The sequence below is a fragment of the Phymastichus coffea genome, unplaced genomic scaffold (assembly GCF_024137745.1).
Source record: "Phymastichus coffea isolate CEN01 unplaced genomic scaffold, Cenicafe_Pcof_1.1 PCOF00105, whole genome shotgun sequence".
Classification (NCBI taxonomy): Eukaryota; Metazoa; Arthropoda; class Insecta; order Hymenoptera; family Eulophidae; genus Phymastichus; species Phymastichus coffea.
The window spans coordinates 749,273-761,881 of record NW_026706916.1 but is presented as its reverse complement, the minus strand read 5'-3'; the positions used below and the strand labels follow the sequence as shown (position 1 = coordinate 761,881).

General features: G+C 41.5%; 1 protein-coding gene across 3 annotated transcripts in view; it reads left to right on the top strand.

Moving 5' to 3' along the window:
- LOC131670243 (hormone receptor 4-like) overlaps positions 1-12,609 on the top strand; it is a 100,890-nt gene that overhangs the window by 61,337 nt on the left and 26,944 nt on the right. The window contains exon 1 of one of the 3 annotated variants that reach the window (XM_058945684.1): positions 9,527-9,909. The exons of the other annotated variants lie outside the window; for them this stretch is intronic. The gene's annotated coding sequence lies outside the window, so the exon portion shown is untranslated. Of the gene's footprint in view, positions 1-9,526; positions 9,910-12,609 lie in introns of those variants that run through there. 3 annotated transcript variants of the gene reach the window in all.

Here is a 12,609-nt window from a genome sequence, read left to right as displayed (position 1 = left end):
AACGCGCTTACGTAGGTTCTCCCTCTCGCTGATAAGTAAATAAGTGAAGGATCTACAGAATATCTTGCGTATTAAGACATAATTAAAGGATACGCTCAGCAGTGTTATTACCGGTCATTAGCGTCTTTTAGACGCAACATTAGCATGGTATTTTCTCTTTATCCATACTTGTTATGCAATTCCTATAAGGAAAATTGTCCGAAAATGGAACTGCTATGCGCAAACTGTCGTTAATTTTGACCCAGAATCTTTTTTTTTCGTGCAGGGATTGATTTAAATGCCGACAAAAGCAGCTTTGAAATGAGTAAGTGTAATTTGAAGCGATCCTTCTTCTTTCGGCTATTGTAAAATAAGTGGATCTCGTCTGGGCATAAAATGGCTGTTAGCAACGGTATTCCACGTTTGAAGATGATGCAAATATGTGGAACTTTAATTACTCGACAGTACTAGCACGATGCCACGTGAATACGAAATTCGAACATATTCTCATATTAGTTTCACCTGACTAGTTAGACGGATCATTTCAAGAAATCACTGCATTCGCTTCTTAATTTCCAAATAATTAAATTGAAAAATTACTTTGTAAGTTTATTGAAAAGCTCAAAAGTTCGAATGAATTCCTTCACTTATGAAGATAGATAGGTAGAGAGAGAGAGAGAGAGAGAGAGAGAGAGAGAGAGAGAGAGAATTTCATTGCGAGTGAGGCATAAGGATAAAAACAAAAGCCTATAAAAGCGCTGCACATATATACGAGTGAAAGTTTCAAGCCCTTGAACTTCATTGCATCACGTTGTAAAATTTTGCGTTGTTATTTTCCTTTATTACAATGCAAAAGAGAGAAGTCGATGATGATCTCGATGATGATAACGAAAGGTGAAGATAATGCCGATTTGGTGCGTAAAATCCCTCGGAGCATGCGCGCGTGAGAACAACTTTCCCCGTTGTTGTACAGGTCGTCGAACCTTTTTGACGAGAGAAAGAGAGAGACAGAAGTTTTGTCTTTCTATCCGCTAACGAGGTGACTTACAATGACGGGAGCAAAGCATTGCAATACCATCGAGTACATTTCGATTCTACCGAAAATCATTATTATTAATAATAATCGCTGCCAAATGTTCTAAAATCTTGCGTAACTGAACTTTCGTAACTTCACTCGCTGAACTATAAACTACTTTCATCGCAGTGTATAAAACGCGAAGACGCTCACTTGGGGCTTTTACATAACGACTAGCAAAGCAAAAACCTCATTGAAGGATAATATAAATACGATTTCTTTTTGGTTGCGGACGTTACGTAAAAAAGGTATAATACGTAAAATGCAAGAATATCGCCCAGCGGGATGAAACAAAAGAAAGTAAGAGAGAGAGAATCGAAAGTGAATCGAAAACACGTTTCGGGTCGGACGAGTGCAGTTTCAGGAGAAAGGTCAGCCCGCGGGGGACCAAGAGCAGCGAGGAAGTGCTTATACGGATTTTAATGACAATGTACTTTCTTCGACTTTCGAGCCGCGTGACGAGCAAATTGGAACATTTTTCTTCACGCGAATTTCAGCGTTCGAGGATATTTCCGCGCTGATCCTCCGATGATAGTTCCACCACGGAGCGCAGTTTAGCTACAAGCTGTCAGCGCAGATTCGTCGACAGCCGCGGTAATCAGACGCGCGAAGGGGAAAGTGGCATGTATATCGATGTTAGCTTCCCGTAACATCCTGTCGGAATAACAAATTCCGAATGATATAAAGTCTTTATCTGCCGACGAGAACCGTGAGCCTTCTTTTTCTGGCTCATTGTGTTGCAGGCTTGGGAGGCAAAACTTATTGTTGCGTCGACTAGCTTGTCACTGTCGGATTGCCAGGCGGATTCTCTCCAACGCTGCGGGCTCTTAATTAGAGGCGTGTTCCCAGATTACGGGCTATATCTTCCTGAGGCGAACTTTCGAAAGTTGTTCCTTTATGTTTCTTCATCTTCGTCGTTTTTTTTTCTTTCTTTTTTTCGCGCGCAAAAAGCATTTGCGTCTCGCCCTACCGCGCGAAAAAACAAGAGCGCAGAAGCAGATATCTAAGGAGCTGCTGGTAGCGCCTCAGAAGAAGAAGAAGAAAAAGAAAAAAGTTAGAACAATTCCGAGCAATATAAGCTGCCTAGTGTGCGCGCGTCTGGCAATAGCGTGACCGATCTCGCTCTGTTCAGTAGAAACTAGGTCTCGCAGCTTTTCTCGGCCCGGGCATTCCTCTCTTGCACCAGCACGACATCGGCCAACTGCTCGCGCAAGATGCAGATATAGAAGATTTTTGCCCGAGCGCTTTAAGCTTATAGGTTACGACTTAGCACAACTAACTCCTGCACGCGAACACGCGCTGCGTGAGTTTTAACTGTCGTGGAGTGGATTATATTGAACCGCGTTGATCTAGCCGAGGACAAATTCAATTTATTTTTTCATTTATTTTTCGCCTTCATTCGGTTTATTTTATTTTTCGATGTTGATAAGCTTTTATAGTTGTATCAATAATTAACGGTTAAACAATTGCATGTCTACCCAGTAGAATTTTATCATTCACAATTACGAGATAATTAATTTCGATTTAGAAAAAATATAGTTTCACCGCTTGACAGTTAATCTTTGTATCTTGTAGGATTATTCTTCAAGGTATAAAGTATAAACGGAAAAATAACAAAACCGGGCTTAATAACGTTGCTTATAATTGATTGTTCGAATTGATAATATTGAAAGTTTTCAAATGATAAGTAATTGGTTGTCAGACATTTTCGATTAATTTAAAAGCATTAATTAGTAAGCATTTATATAAACAATTCACACGATACTTTCAGTGCATATGAATAAGGAATTGAAAAAGTCACGTTGTCAAACATCTAAATTCATCACTCTACCGTAACTCTACCGCACCTTAATGAGTAAGCTCATCAAAATCCATCAAAACTATAAGCAATAAAAGCAATTCATCTTATATGGATATGAGAAAAAGAATAGCCGCTCGTACATACAATAACGCAAAAATCATTGCACTGTCGTATAGCTTAGCGTTGGCCGTCAGTAGTAGATTTCACCTCGGCTGCGGCATTATTATAGAAGCGCGGGCGACACAATGGCGCTTTGCTGTGTTTCGTCTGCGATGAAAACCCGCCATTCTCATTATATGCGTGTCCAACGGCAAACATTATAGCTCTGTTTCTTTTTCGTACGTGACTACATATGTGAAGACAAGCGTATCGAAGAGATGACCTCTTTCGAAATAAACAGAAAAAGAACACTTTTCTTCCGACCGTGATTAGTCGTCATTATAAAGACACACGTATACGTAAACTACGTGATGGACTTTCTATGAAAGTCATCGAGCACTGAAATCTATGCTCGTTCCCGCGATTCGTCACTAAAATCCAGAGGCTTATACCATATCAAGCAGCTGTAAAACGAAGAGAAAACCGAGCATCACCCACGCGTCAATCGCCAAACCGTTGATTTTCTTTACTGCGCGCGGTGAAATCAATCGTAAGGGTTTTTTCTACTTTCACTCCTGTCTGAGATCCTCTGCTCAATTTAAGGTGGTTACATGATAGCTATTTGATTTTCTCCCACGATATCGTTGCACGATCCGTGTATTTGAACGCTGAACTGGAGCAAATTTATTTGCGTTTCTTGCCACACTGATTTGTTGCGCCGTTGTGCGCAAGCTTCTTCGTTTTATCGCGAATACATCATTTCCTAGACGTTGTATTAATTTATAGTATAAAAATTATCTGAGAGAAAAATTCTCTTTTGTACGAGAAACCACAATCTAAATTGAAGAACTACGCCAAGCTGTCTTTATAAAATAAATAAAATTTTCTTGTTGCTTCACGTTCATTGCCTTCAATTCAAATATTCATAGTTATAATTTGGGTATATTAGGTTTTAAGAAACAAAATTACATTTCCAATGCAAGTTTTTATTGTGATTTGAAGAATTAACCTCTGTGTGGGTAGCCTAAAACGACGTATGCAATGGAATTAACGGAGCATAGACTAGATATTATTTCAATCAGCTGTGTAATACAATTATGCTATTTCATAATCCATAATGCAAGTTCTTGATACTAAATGAGTTGTATAAAGAGAGGTTTGTTTTCTCTCAACGTCACTGCATCGTTTACTTGGTAGTATCCGTTGAATGAAAATATGAAGCTTGAATTTCAACTTAAACATATATTACTATTATTGCAAAATATCGCTTTGCGCTATAGGAGAATGAGTGTGCGTCATTAAAAAAATAATTTACGCCATCTCCAGAAACATTCAAGAGCTAAAGTCCTACCTTACTAGCAAAACAAACGTTTACGTAATCTTAAAACATCCACCGGTCCAAGTGGACGTTGGGTATCGATCACCCCATATTTAGAGCTTTCTGTATTTATCGAAACGATTCACACTATAGAATCTTGTCTCTACGGGTAATCGAGATGTTAAATCATTTGGAGCTTTCACTAGTTGAATGCGTTCGCGCTCATAGTACAAAGATTGATTACGTAGCGAGATTTGGAAATGTACACGTACAGAAGTTTGAAAAAAAAATTAAGACGTTGATAAATTGCGTAGAGTTGTTTTACAAAAAAATATGATTGACGCAGGATAACTACCTTGATAGTATATCATTAATACTATCGACAAATGATAAACTCAACTTTCTATGCAAGTCTCCTATTTAAATTTCTGAAAAATTAAAGAAACAATCAAGTCGTAAATAACGATTCACTTCCGATTAGATCAACGTGGAAAGGTCCGATCTTTTAGAGTAGATACTAAATGTACAAACTTCACAATAACCCTCGACTCAACACCTTCACTTCACAATCGTATCAATGGCATTCTACCTAATGATCCATTCTTTAATCTCCGTGTCAATGCAAATCGCTCACCCACGCTTCGTTCTGGTTGTTCATAGTCGTCAGTGTCTGATTCGAAGGCGCTCACTCGCTCTCGCACTACCAAAGAACTTGAATCTTGACCCAGAAAGAGATTGCGCTGTGTGAGCGAGTGAGAGAGAGAGAGAGAGAGAGAGAGCGAGTGAGGCCTGATCGAGGGCCACTTTTTATTTCGCGGTCATGTTCAACAACCGCGCCTGCACTCGCGTAGCACGATGTGCGTTCGCCGCCGATTTCGAGATTAGAATAGCGACGGATAGGAGCAAGTGCAGGAGGAAGTTCTCTCATTGAGTCTGATGAGACGATTGTCACTTGACGGGGTGAGCGACAGAGAAGATGTAGGAGATATTGAGCGTTCGATCTATCGTCGTATCTTTGTCTAGCTTCTGTTTGTGCTTTATGCCACGTGCTTTTCTTTGTGCGTTTGAGCTCTTTTCAGCTGGCGGAATCTCGATATTGCAGCACTACAAATATGCTCAATAAATGACGATCGAATTTTAGATTTATAATAATCTTCTATTTTCGTATTCCAGCCATATATATAACTTTTCTTCGATCGCCTTTGCTCACATTCACACGCATGAGCCAATAACCATAGCAACGCTACATTAAAGCGTCAATCTATATAAACTGGGTAAGATATCACCCGTGTCAGCGTTGTAAACAGGCATCGCACCGGACAGTTTTCCGTCAACCGGAATTAATCTCGATCGGCTCTTGCTGCAACGGATATATCGACACATAAGTCTTCTCGGGGTACCTGATTTACGGGGGAAAGTACGCGTATGTGTACAGAGTAAGAGTTTCCTTCCCTCCTGCTGCATCGACGATTGCTAAATTGCTTTTGTGCAGGAGCGCGATAAATGTTTGTATACAACGGTTTTACCCTTAAGGCGCGAAAGAGCTTATTGATGACAATTTGTGGAACCAATTGCAGCGAGTGTTTGTGTGTGTGTGCGCGCGCGCGCCTTATTATTTACTAGATAAATAGTTCCATTTGATATACGATTTCGTTTCAGTGTAGATAAACATTTGAGTTTCATGTACGAGCTCTCGGATATATAATGACATTATTCTGATGTTTTCATTGACTTGAATATTACTATAAAGAAAGATAGACCTTTTTGTAAATTGTGGATACAAAGCTAGTTTTTTTTTGTATAATTAAATTTCTACTGCTTCCGGTACGCGAGCACCGAGAAAACGTAGCACGTGACATTAGTATCAAAGCGAAAGTATATCGTTGCATTAAATGAAAGTATAGCGTACATGAATAACAGTTAAGTTCAACTGACATTTTTTAACTGAAATTGCTGTTAACTTTTTGGCTCTATGGCCTATTATAGTTAGTTAAAGAATTGATTTTCGAGTGATATTTAAAACGCTTATTCACAGTCGTCAGTATATTCATACTAAAAGATACGCAAAAGAAACTTTCATTTTCTGCGTATTCTGCGCATCGTCAACAACGAAAATTACTTCCTCCATATGTAGTGGAGTAACCATAACTTTTTGTTTCCTTTGCGATTATCACAAAGAAAGGCAGGAGAAAAGATCGATTTCGAGACTTGTAACTGTAATATGTCCAAAAAAGATAAAATAACATGCACACGCACACACAAAGAAGGAGAGAAAGAAGAAGAGAAGGAAGTGCGTCCGACGAGTTTCACTCTCGCTACTAACCTCATGAATAACGGGCAGCGAGCGCGCCGAGAGGAAGGGAAAGTAGTTCTGTGAGTCAGTGGGGCTTACGGTACTGGCCACTCTTTTATTGTGTACGTATAGGCTGCCGACACTTACACACACGCAGAGCTCAACTCAACTCGTTTGCCTGCACGCAACGCTGCCGAAGATTTTTGCGCGTGGCCAAGCGAGATTCTACGAAATATATCGACAAGGAGTGAGGTGCGTGAATGAGACGCGTCCATGGGATTTCGAGGTCTTTTTTGTCTAACGGCAATTGGATAAATGTTGTTATTGTTTTATGGCTACGTGCTCGTTCTCTTTGCAAATAGTTATCGATCATGAAACGTTACGCGACGCAGCATTCTCATTGTAAAGGTCCGGAAATACTCACAGAGGAGTTATCGAGTATAGGCTCTGTGAAACAATTATTCAACAATCTCTCTCTCTCTCTCTCTCTCTCTCTCTCTCTCTCTCTCTCTCTCTTCCTGTCTGTCTTTCCCTCTCGTGCAGAGTTACTAAAATTGTTCGATTTTCTCCAGGAACGTTTTACTACATATTCTTGTATGCGTGTGCATACTGACCTGAAAAAGGCCCATCGAAGCTCGGCTACATACGTGCGCTCGGTGCTCGCGGTTAAATTTTGACGTGCAGTGCAAAAGCTGTGACGTTAATGAACGCTTGAAAAGTTTACGGCTGTTCGTGCTTACGCGCACGATGTTGCAACGGCGACTAATCTCCTCTCCTCCGAATAATTGCATCCTCGGTAATTTATCGTGCAGCTTTTCTCCGGTCGAGAATGTAAAAAAATGATTATAGTATAATAAATCTTTTGGAAGACAAAAGAAGATCATCGGAATTATATAGCCAAGGGGAAGGTGACGATTGACTGTGAAATTATGTGTTGCGCGAATGAACAAATCGGCTTTTTATTCTATTATATCGCCTGTCGATAACTTTTCCTCTCGTCGACAGAAAAACCGGCCTGTTTTGAGGTCATGGTGGGACTTATAAAGTCGCAGATCCTCGCACAAGGAGTCCTCCTCGCGCGCTCACGACCTTCGTACACATGATGCGATCTCGTTCTTTTTTTCTTCATTCGAAGCTATCGTTTCTCATGCTAATTGAGCTTCTTGGTTCTTACTTGTTTGACTATGTATGCCTGACCGTGTCTGTCTTGTTCTACTGATAGCTTTACAAGATCGTCTCTTGCAATTTTCATAGTGTCGATGTTTATTCAATTACATTAGACATTTTCCACGCAAAACCATTTCCATTCGAAAACAAGTTTTACTTTTTCTCTTTATCTTCCTATTGTCGGCTGTCAAAAAGACTCCTCGAATTGAGTCTTCGCTTATATTATACTTTCACGGGCGCACGCACACATACACATGGGCACGTTTTATGGGCCCAAAAACTTGACATTGAATTACCTTCATCGTCGACGAGGAGGAAATGCAAGAACACTGTTAGGAGTAAAATTAAATGCTCTTTCGTATGGTATTTAAGTTTTTGAGAGTCACTATGATGTACTTTTGACTTCCGCTACTCCAGCTCTTTGTTGAGCAATCGTCAATTGAAAATTCCATAGGAACTTTTCGTTGTTTCATCATCGTATCAGTGAAATTATTACTATCGTCACGATCGATTGACAACATTCAATTCGGACAAGTGTCGATACGTCGATCTGGCAAATCAACTGCGAATGTAGGTTTAAATTACAGCTAAAATTTGGCTTTCTTTCCCGAAATCCGCCCGACCAGCTTCGACCAAAAAGGAAAAGTGAATGTCAACGGGCACTGACCGTGGACTGGCCACACGTGTGCAGCGAGCAACGGGCAGTGCGTTCGAAGGTGAAAGCTTTTTTTTCGGTATCGGCATGGCCTAAACCGAGCCCGGGCAGGGCCTTGCTTTGGCTTCTGGTCCCGGCCTGCGCATTCGTCTGATCGCCGTCTGCTGTGCGCGCACTTTCTCCTTCGCGCGAGTAAAAAGCGAGAGTACCTTGTACTTACGTGGGAGGTGAATTTTTTTGTCGTGTATTTTACATGCAGGTTAAAGCGTGCAATTTCACAATTGAATTTCCATGGTGTTTTACCAATCGTGTCGTTAATCGTACGAGACCTTCGTAGGAATGTCTCGTTGAATTTTTTTCATTCACCAATGATGTGCCTGCTGAAAAGTTATCGATTATTCTATCAATACATCGGTATCGCGCACAAGAAAATAAATAATCTGCCACAATAAAACAAAAGACGTTTTCTACATAAAATCAAATCGTAATTATTTTTAAATTTGCGAGAGCAAAATGTCCATCTGATAAAAATTTGGACAAACATTGTTAAGACACCTGAAAATAGAAGAAAACGAAAAAGCTCGAGAAAGCTGAGCTTTCCGCCAAAGAAGAGAGAAAAGCGTCACTCGGCACGCTCGTCATTAAAGCCCTCGTGTGCATAGCTCGCGTGCGATGCAGAAAGGCGTCACACACATGGTGTGTATAATCGGAGCCACACCAACGTACGTGTGCAGAAGAAGAGAGAGAGAGAGAGAGAGAGAGAGAGAGAGAGAGAGAGAGAGAGTGCATCGCTCTCTCGTGCACCGAGCGACCTATCCTAGACTCTGGCGCTACCCCACTTTCGCCGCCCTCGGTCGCGCTTGCGCTTTTGCTCCCCACTCCCTTTGATTCTCCGCGAGCTGGTGTATGTGAGTGGTGTTCCGTCGCCGAGGAAGCCGACGCGCCGTGGAGGGTCCCCAGCAGCAAGCAGTCGTCGCCCTACTTTGGCCTCGCTTGCAGCTGCTTGCAAAAATATCAAACTTGCACTCGCACTACCCTCGCACCCACGTGTGTGTCCGTGTGCGTGCGTCTCTCGCCATGTATTGCGAGCTTTCGTGTGATGTGCCACGAGGAGGAGTGATGATTATCACAAGGACTCGCAGTGCAAATCGTTGATGTATTTATTTTATTTGTTTCCATTTTGTTGAGTGCAGAGAGAAATAGAAAGAGAGAGAGAGAGAGAGAGAGAGAGAGAGAGAGACAGGGTGAATGGAGCAACGATGATGTTACTACTGCCACGAGGACTAAGACTGAGGGCGGAGCCTTCAGAGCACTTATCCTTCGGTTTTACTAGACGATTTGGAGGCTGATTATGTTTTCATGCTACCAATGACACTGCCAAAGGAGTAGTGTAATCTTCAATTGACTGGTGGAGAAGCTTCCCTTCTTTTATTTTCGGTGAGCAAGAGCGAGAGATTGTTGTCGGTAGCAGCGCCCATTGGGCTGAAGTTTCTTGTTTCGGATGTTTTAACGAAAAAAACATGTGAGTTTTAGATTCTACTTTTTGCATGCGATCTGATCGTTCAGTGCTTAATTTTCGTTTTTGCGTCGATTTGAAGGAGCCTTTGTGATGCCAACCAAATAATCTAAGCGCGTCATATTTTTTATAACAATCAGATAGCTTATTAATGCAGAAAGCGTAAAGTCGTTGTCAATTATATCCATTTCACCATTAGACTTTCTTCAACAAATGCATTTTGACCGACTACCACGTAACGATCAACGCCAGAATTACGTTTCAATTTTCACTTGGCGTTAAACGATAAACGCGACCGTCGTCAAACGCCAGACTCACTCACAAGTTGTTATAACACAAGCGGTTCGCGCCCAAAAGACAAAGACCAGGAAGAAAAGAGGAAAGAGCGAAAAAAAGATAGTACAAGGAGCCAGAGAACTGCGAAGGTCTAGGTCGCTCGCGCGTGCGCTCGACCGTCCGCTCGCGCGCGAATTCGTTAAGCAAATTTTCGGAGAGGCGCTCGCTCTCTTGCTCGTATATATCGTTGCGAAGGCCGCAGCGCACGAGGAAGAAACTTCGACGCAAGGACAAGCGATGAAGTGCGTGCGCGTGCGCGCGTGTGTGTACATGTGAGCCTGGAGAAAAGGTAAACTTTCGATTTCGTTTTGCCAGATGGAGATGTTTTTCTGTTTCATTTTTTTTTTCAACTCGTGATAAAAATCATGAAAGTCACGGTCATACACACACACGCCGCAGAAAAAAAAATGCCTCAACAGAGATACATTTACCGGCGAATTTATTGCCATCTGAATATACATGCAATAAAGTCCATAGCAGATGGACACCACTATCGCCAGACGATGAGAGTGTGCTGGAGTTACGTAAAAAGCTCTCGAGGCCTAGAAATGTCATGCGGTATCTTTATAAACAGGCCAAAAACATACGAGCAAGACGTTCACTTTACTACTCTCACAGCTCATTTGCAAACCCACGCTCGCTGTTACCTCTTTCGAATTTCGAATTTATCATTATTATAGGAGGTATACTGTAAACTCTTTTAGACAGTCGCAGAGCCACGAAAAAAATCACCCACAAGTAAATATTGCTAACGTATTGATTATAAGACGAAGAATGAGGGACAGGAAACGGTGACAAGCATTGCCCGATATTTTTCATATGCTGCAAAAAAAAAAGTTTGAGAGAGATTTCGCCGATGAAAATATTTTCGTCGAGCAGAAACAGAGAAGCTGTGTAGGCCAAAAAGCTATTCTGGCGGATGAACGCAGAGAAAGAGTCTGACGTTCCAATCTAGTTCGACGACACGGTCACAGTATTTCACTATTTCGCTCTTTTTTGTTACCGACGTATTTCTAGTGTTCAAAGTTTTCAGGGATTCGGTTCAATGAGTAATTGAAACTTTTATTTCTTTTATAATTATTTATTTTCTTATAATTATCTCCATCCGTTCTTTTAATTTTCTCTTCTTGCATTGGATAAATATTCTCTTTACCACTTTTTCTCTCTCACAAAATAAAAAAAAATTATCCACAATACGCTGCACAAATACCTAACCAGTAGCGTGCGAGAGAGTCCATTGAGTCTGGTGACACGTCAAACGCAGTCTCGATCTTCCGTTTGGTTACGTTGCCGCGCCACTGCCGCCGAGGCTGGAATAAAAGTCTATCGTGCGAAAGAAAAGGATAGAAATTGTTGTATTTATAGAAAGACTGAAAATTGGGTGAAATATGCTTTTTTATGACACTCAGAATGGTACGTACGTGTGTTACGCAATTCTGACGAAAAAGCCAATATATACAACAAAAGATCATTATGGAAGGTCATTATTTCGCTACGAGGAAAATGCGTGGCAATCGAGCGAGTTGTATTGGATAATTTGCGTCCCAAAGCTAGCCTTTTCATTTGAGTTGGTTTATTACACAATGGTTTGGCTACTTTGGCCCACGCGAGCGCGCGCGCGCGCGTGTGCGTGCAGTTTGCCTTACGCGCAATCAACTGTCGGGCTGTGATTGGAAGTTTTGTGATCAACACCTTCGGGCAGTGTCTTATTATTCTGATTTTGCTACAAGACACGGCCAATTACATCGGGCTTGTGCGCGAATCGACTCTACCATCAATGGAGGCCAAATGTGCAACAAGAGCAGCGCGCGTCTAAATAACAGACAGCATTCGCGATCTATACCAATCTTGCCGCGCTAAATATATCCGGATTGGATGTATGCATGTGCCGCGTGAGACGCTAAATGTCTGACCAAATTAGAGAATACTACTTAGAAAATTGTTGCAGGAACGCTTGAAATATCGACACTTCTTTTCAAAATGTATGAATTTGAACGGAAGCGTACGTCCACAAAAAACATTTTACGTCTTACTTGAGCGTTCAATTATTCAATTGCACTCCGAGTGGTCGATACCTAAACTTTTAATGAAGGAAAAAGCCAAAACCATCGCGGCAAGCATCGTTTTGCTCGACATATCAAAACGGCAATATGCGCTCTCATCTATTTAGTGAAATACATATCCGACGTCTGGAAGCGGCTCGCAAGGCAATCGAGCTATTATAGCGGTGTGTGCACGCGTTTGCGAGCGTACGCGTTCAAGGCGTGAACTCGGCATTTTTGCATGTGTATATACCTTGCAAATTACGTTCTGCCGTGGCAGCAGCAGCGAAGCTGTGTGAGGCCATGCGATCACGTAACGACTCCGCTC